General features: G+C 49.2%; 1 protein-coding gene across 1 annotated transcript in view; it reads right to left on the bottom strand.

The window, feature by feature from the left end:
• Nucleotides 1-7,500, bottom strand: part of LOC106811434 (nuclear receptor subfamily 2 group E member 1-like) — a 36,566-nt gene that overhangs the window by 19,353 nt on the left and 9,713 nt on the right. The window lies entirely within an intron of this gene.

Raw genomic sequence — 7,500 nt, 5'->3', positions numbered from 1 at the left:
ATTGTGTGTGTGTGTGCTTTGGGTGTGTGCTGTGTTGTTGTGTGTGTGTAGTGTGCGCCGTGTGTGTGTTTGTGCATGTTGCATGTGAGTGTGTGTCTGTGTGTTGCGTGTGTGTGTGAAAATGGAATATTACTGTAGCAGTTCGCGCACCCGCTGACATGCAGCATGCATGGCTGCGTGTCATGGCGTAGTGTGTGGCGTGCGTGGTGCGTGACGTGGAGTGCTGCGTGCGTGCGTGCTAGCAGTATCAGGGTTAACCTACAACACACAGCACACACACACACACACACACACACACACCACACACACACGCTGGCGCGTTGATCCGTCTCATCGCATGCATTGCACGAGTGCGCAACCGGCGTGTCGTCTGATCGGACGCCATGTTGTGCATTAGTAATAACCGTATATTGATTCATCATTAAGTAATTCATCAGACGCAGACGGCGCCGCGCTCTCGAGGCTGCGCGCAACATACGGTACCGGCGGACGCTAATTCGAAGTCACGGTCCGACAGGAGGTCGCTTACGATCGCACCAGCGGGGTTTTCGGGTTCGTTATGTTATTTTCGGCTTGAATTTTTTTTCACTGCCGCTGAGAAAGGTGCGTAATGTTGATTTGTATTCGCGCTACGAAGGACGCGATACTGAATGCACTGCAAAGCTTGTAGATTTGTCAAAACTTTTTTCACTCGGTGTGTAATGTATTTTAGCGTTCTCTATGAATGATTCTGACATCGGCATAATATGCTAATATATATTAGTATATATATATATATATACTATATATATATAGTATATATATATGATTATATTATATCGCTGGTTCTGATGTCCTGTTCTGTCCAACGACATTTCGCGCAGAAAGCTAAATTCATTTTACATGATAATTAACCGTGAGTAGTCGACGTCAGACTTAGATAGGTGCCATTGTCTGACGCAATATCAGTGTGTCGCAAACACGTCCGCAAACGAAGAGAGAGAGAGTAGATGTAGATGACGAGAACGAGAGAGAGAGAGAGAGAAGAGGAGAGAGAGAGAAGAGAAGAAGAGAGACGATCGAAGAGAGAGAGAGAGAGAGAGAGAAAGAACATGATAGGGAGAAAGAGCAAGCGAGATAGAAAGATATATTATAGATGGAGAGAGCTGAGGAGATGTGATAGAGAGAGGAGAGCACGTGACAGGGAAAGAGAGCGAGACACGGAGAGAGAGAGAAAGCGAGAGAGAAGAGAGAGAGAGAACGTGCAGGGAGCGAGAAGAAGCGTGCAGGGAGAGAGAGAGAGGAAGAGAGAGGAGAGAGAGGGGGGGTGGGACGGGAAGAGGAGAGAGAGGGGGGAGGCGAGAGAGAGAGAGAGAGAGGAGAGGAGACGGAGAGATGAGAGAGAGAGGAGAGAGACAATGAGCGACAACAAGTGAGCGCGTGTCACGTCTCGATCGTTCCTGATTGTTAGACACCGACCAGCGACCGACCCGACCGACCAGACCGACAAATCGACACGACTCCCGTGCGCGACAAAGCAAATGCCACTTAACGAGGGTCACAAATCATTACTGCGAACCTTAATTATAGCGACGCGGTGCGAGGCGGGGATAGGGAGGAGAGAGGGGAGCGAGGAGATAGAGGTGAGGAGAGGGGGCGAGGCGAGAGAGGAGGAGAGAGGAGGCGAGGGATAGAAGAGGCGATGAGGGGGCGGGGAGAGAGGAGGAGAATGGGGCGAGGATAGATAGGAGGAGAGAGTGGCGAGGGATAGAGGAGGAGGATGGGGCGAGGATTTGAGAGGAGGAAGAGATGGGCGAGGGATAGGAGGCATTGGAGAGAAGGGGGCGAGGGACTAGAGGAGGAGAGAGAGGCGAGGGAGAGAAGAGGAGAGACTGGGTGCGAAGCGATAGGAGAGAGGAGGAAGGGGGGGCGAGGGATAGAGGAAGAGAAGAGGGGGCGAGGGATAGAGAGAGAGAACCATGGGCGAGGATATAGGAGGAGAGAGGACGGCGAGGAGAGGGGGAGCTGACGGGAGACAGAGTCGGAGATCGAAACCGGAATAATGGCGTGCGCTAGCACTTAGAAATTTCGTCGCGAACACCTGTTCGCTTGCGATATACGAATGTATATAATATATATATAGATGTGTGTGTGGTGGTGAGTTGTAAGTGACTGCGCTCGGGCGCGTTCATTGGCCTTCTGCGTCAACTATATATCGACAGCGTGAATGCATTAGTGGCCTAGCGGACGACAGAAAGCTAGCGACTGAATAGCGCACTGCATGAGCGAAAGAGAACGCAAAAGAGAAAGAGAGAGGGTGAAAAAAAGAGGAGCAATAGAGAGAGCGAGAGGGAGAAAGAGAGAGAGAGAGAGAGAGAGAGGAGCCGAGAGAAAAAGAGGGGGTAAAGCGAGGAGAGAGAGAGAGAGTGAGAGCAGAGAGAAGAGAGAAGAGAGAGCGCGCGAGAGAGAAAGGCAGAGAGAGAAGAGAGAGAGACTAGCGGAGAGCGCAAGAGAGAGCAAGATGGAGAAAAAAGAGAGAGCGAGAGAAGAGAGAAACGAAAGAAACGAGAGAGAGAGAAAGAGAAAAGCGAGAGAGAGAGCGCAGAGGCGTGAAAGAGAGAGAGAAAGAGAAAGAGAAAAAAAAAAGAGAAGAGAGCAAGAGAGAGCGATATGGAGAAAGAAGAGGAGAGAGAGAGCGCGCGCGCAGAGAGAGAGAGAGGAGAGAGAAAGAAAGGTAGAGAGAGAGAGAGAGAGAGAGAGAGAGAGAGAGAGAGAGAGAGAGAGAGAGAGAGCCTGTGAGTGGGGGGTAGAGACTGAAAGCTCGCTCGACTCATCGGAACGTGCCGCACAAATTGCGGAAATTTGACACAAAAGATTTTCTCCTTATTCGAACCGACCTGCTCGCTCATCCCCATCTTGCGCATGGATTCCTCATGCTCGCAATTCATTTCAACTTTTTTTTTTCACGTTGTGCGGTACGGAAATGCATTACTTACGCGAGCCCGATTGCATATCGAGTTTCATGAAACGTGGCAAAATGGCGACGACGTGAAAGATCCATGCGGCTGATCGACGGCGCGTGCTCGCGTTGTATTAAATTCTTATTTTTAGTTAATTCTTTTTTTCTTTTATTCGGTTCGTTCCTAGACGGAAAAGTCTAGCGATTAGAGAGAGCATGGAGTTCTGAACGGCAGGCGTGTCAAGGGAGACGTAATAATTAACGTCAGTTAAGCGATAAATTAACTGAAGTTAGTTCAAGCTATTAGAGCGTTGAAATTCCGGGAAAAGCAAGCGTAATGAATTCCTGTATTAGATTGTTTGCATGGAAGCGATATTGAAATCGCAATTTCTAATCGCTGAACCTAATAATTAAAATCGCAAATCAATTTTCTAATTATACTTCTTTGGCATTGTTGTTGCTGCTGTTATTATTTGTTACGTTGTTCTGCTCTTTTTCTTGTTATTGTTTTTATTCTTCTTCTTCATCGTTGTCTTTGTCTTTTTTCCGTTTCATTGTCTTATTATTATTTCTGTTCGCCTTCAGCTTTCTTTGAATGTGGTCTCCTTACTTCATTTTCTCCTTTATTTCCTTCTTCTTCTTCTTCGTTCTTCGGCTTTTTTTTCTGCCGTCGTTTTCATTCCCTCATTTCCTTCTTTTCGTCTTCCCCTCTTTCTCTTCTTTGACGTCCTCCATTATTCGCTCTTGTTCTTCTCAATGGAGTCTAAATTACGCGCAAAGTCAATAGGATTGCGGCGGAGCATCGCCCGCGAGGGGCGAGATTATGGCCAGCCTCAGCGAATGCCTGCTCGGAATCTCCGCGCTCCGATATGTGCCAACAGATACCTCCACGCGCTTCATTATCCGGACTAGCGCGCACACACACAGTGGAAGAGAGAGAGAGAGAGAGAGAGAGAGAGAGAGAGAGAGAGAGAGAAAAGCCCGCACGAAAAACTCGAACGGGAAAATCTCTTCGTATACTCGCCGGAAAGCCGCGAAAGCTGGCGGCTAGATGACTATACACGCTATCCATCACATCCGGCGGGTAAATTGCGCCGGGGGCAGAGGCGACACTGAAACGCACTTAAGCGAGAGCAGAGTCGACGAAAGCTCTTCTCTGGACGGCAACCCGTGTGCGTGTGCGCGTTGTGTGGGTGTGTGTGTGTGTGTGTGTGTGCGCGCGTTGAGTGTGTGTGTGTGTGTGCGTGTGTGTGTGTGTGTGTGTGTGTGTGTGTGTGTGTGTGTGTGTTTTTGTGTGTGTGTGTGTGTGTGTGTGTGTGTGTGTGTGTGTGTGTTGTGCGCGGCGCCGCGTGGTGGTGTATGCGTGCGTGCGCGCGACCGATCGACAGCGACCCGACCCGACAGCGATCCAGCCTGCCCGCTCCATTGAACCTCCCTCCTCCTGCTCCTATTCTCCTTCACCATGTCTCGCGTGATCTCGCGTCCGCCCTCCCTCGCCGTCAGCGGTTGCGGTGCGTCGCGACCACGTGACCCCCGTCGAGGTCGTGGCGCACGCGGCGAGACAATATGGAGGAAGGCTGAGAATGTGATCAGGTGACGCACCCGCGGCGAATGCGCATGTGCATGATGTCATCAGGAGTGAACAATAATAGATATGGTAAATAATACGTGAATAAAAATAATCTATTCACTCCTGATGTTCACGTATACAGTTATCAAATATATATATATATATATTAAGAGTACATATAGGAGAATTTTTTTTAATATAATCTTATTATCTTCTCCTTGATATATTAGTATCGGAGCGTATAATTGACAAAGCGTATTTGTCCATTATACGCTCCTGCATATGATATATATATATAGGTAGTATATATATATATAATAGTGAGAGAGAGAGCAGAGAGGGAGAGAGAGAAAAGAGAGACAGACAGACCAGGACAGACAGACAGATAGACAAACGGCGAGTGCATGATATATTATTTATATATATATAATATATATGAATTAGTACTACTCACTCGCCGTCTGTCTGTCTCTTTCACCAACCTCCCTCCCCACTCTCTCCTCTATCTCTCATATTGTCGCTTATTTATTTGAACAGCACGTGTTCATAGTCTACGGCCCCGCGCGCACGTAGGAAATTCGAACACTCAACGCCCCGCCGCGCCGGTGGGGGGGCACGGGTCTGCGTATTTGCACAACACATGCGGAAAACTGTTTTAGTTTACGGCGCGGACCTGCATGCGTGGCTTTTCGCGCACACGCCCGCGTCAAGAGCCAGCGAATCTAGCCTGATTTGGTCTCTTCATCGCGCCAGGTGACAGTGAGCCGCGATCAGCTGATTACATTGTAACAGATAATGAAGGCTGGGTATAGCGAGAGAGAGAGAGAGGAGGGGGAGGGGTGTGCCACGAGAGGTGACAGGTGCGCGCGATACGCACGTACACAAGACCGATCACGACTTTGTCTCGGCGTCACATCGCACAATTTGGTGACGGCTGCCAATAATCAACGCTCTACACACAGACATCACAGCGCGCGCGCACTGCACGCACGCACGCACGCACACACACAAGCGCGCGCACGCACGCACGCACGCACGCACGCACGCACACACGCACACACGCACGCACGCACGCACACACACACACACACTCACACACACCGCGCGGGCAGGGCTGTGTGCACTAGATAAAGGGCGATGGGAAAAAAACATGGCCGATCCTCGAATTCGAGCGCCTGCTGCGTTCGCATGCATATATTCTCACCGCGTGCTCAGGTGCGAAAATTTATACGCAGGAGGAATATGCGTGGGGAGATGGATCCGTAAAAAAATCAACGCACCGTTGCGCGTGTTATGCGTATATATTACCTCACATTTTTCGTGTAATAATTCACTCGTTTACGATATTTTCAAGAGGGGAATTTAATCTCGATCGAGCTAAGGTGATCATGTGTCACATGCATACGCTACCCTGTGTTTCCACTGTAAAAATTTCGCATTCACGGGGTTTATACTGGCTATACTGAGTCTCGTACTTCAAAAATAATTGTTCAGTGAGTTTTCAGCAAAGAACATAAAGTAAAGTATATTTATGAATATATATATATATATGACGCGGATATGCGCGCGCGACGCCCACGCCATCGTTAAACCACCGCGAACGAAATTACTGTCAGATACTTATACTGATACTTACACTCTAAATTAAGTGGAATCGTTTAGTTAACCTGCTCCGACGTCGGCAGCGGCGACGTAAGAGCGCGCACGCGAAGTGCAATTAACATTTGCCCCGAACGTTCTACGCTACGTCATTATATTCTCCCGTCTCGTCTGCTGCGCAATCAACCATCTCCTCGAAAACAAAAGAGCAGTTGTTGGCGGACGTAATTACTGCGTGGCTCATTAGTCTGCGAGTAATTAGACAAATTACTGCTGACAGATAGAAAGATGATGAGAGCGCGCGTGCGACTGGGGGGCAGGTGAGACGCGGTTAGGCGGATTAACTTGTTCACTTCACCGGCGGAGGATTTCTGGCGATTGTCTCTTGTCGTGGCTGCGCGCGGGCTTATCCGCATTATGTGAGAGGTTTAGGGAGCGTGTATCGGATGCGCTGGCTGGTCCACGTACCTTGCTGTTTTGTCTCAGCGCCTGATAAACAGGCGGTTGGTTTGTATACGTACGTGCGCGGCGGACGTGCCACCTGTGTACGGTCATAGGTATGCGCAGGGCACCTGTGCGTAGTGTCATCTCTACACGTCTATGTCTGAGCGCGGAGTCACCTGCGCGCGGTCTCACCTATGCGTGGTGTTACCTGTGCGTGGTGTCACATTGACTCATCTCGACTCGTATTTCCAATGGCGTAGCAGCGCCGCCCGCGCACGCTTTACCTTACGCGACTCTTGTATATAGACGGAAGGTCTGCACCGTCTCTACGCACCCGCAGATTCACTACCTCATCTCACGGGTGAACCGGTCGCCTGCCCAGTCTCTCACCTCTGATCCTCTGCCACAGTATATACACCCCCCGTGGGATTTCAACGTGTTCATCAGTCGATGCCATTGAGGAAGATAAATTTGGCGATGATGCAGGATCAGGTTATGGCGCGTTCGTGTTACACGGGAATGATTAATGGGGACGATTATGAGGAGATGAGGTTGTGATCTGATCGAGTATACGAGGGAGGAAAAAATTCACGTTCGCGATCACCGCGTCGCTTATGGCTCGTCATTTTGCTGCGCGCTCAGCTGTAGATGATGAAGGCTTCGGCAAATGACAAAGATGAAGGGTGCGGACCCAAACGGCGCGTGTGGTTTTTTCACATGTATATAATATTCTCTCCGCTTCTCTCCCTTTGTATGTATGTATGTATATATATATACACTATATATATATACATATATATTATACATATATATATCAGCGATAGGCGCGCTAGCGTCTTTATTAAGTTCCACAACCTTATACACACACACACACACACACACACACACACACACACACACACACACACACACACACACACACACACACACACACACACACACACACACA

Source organism: Priapulus caudatus, unplaced genomic scaffold (assembly GCF_000485595.1).
Source record: "Priapulus caudatus unplaced genomic scaffold, Priapulus_caudatus-5.0.1 Scaffold539, whole genome shotgun sequence".
Taxonomy (NCBI): domain Eukaryota; kingdom Metazoa; phylum Priapulida; class Priapulimorpha; order Priapulimorphida; family Priapulidae; genus Priapulus; species Priapulus caudatus.
This window is presented reverse-complemented; position numbering and strand designations above follow the sequence as displayed.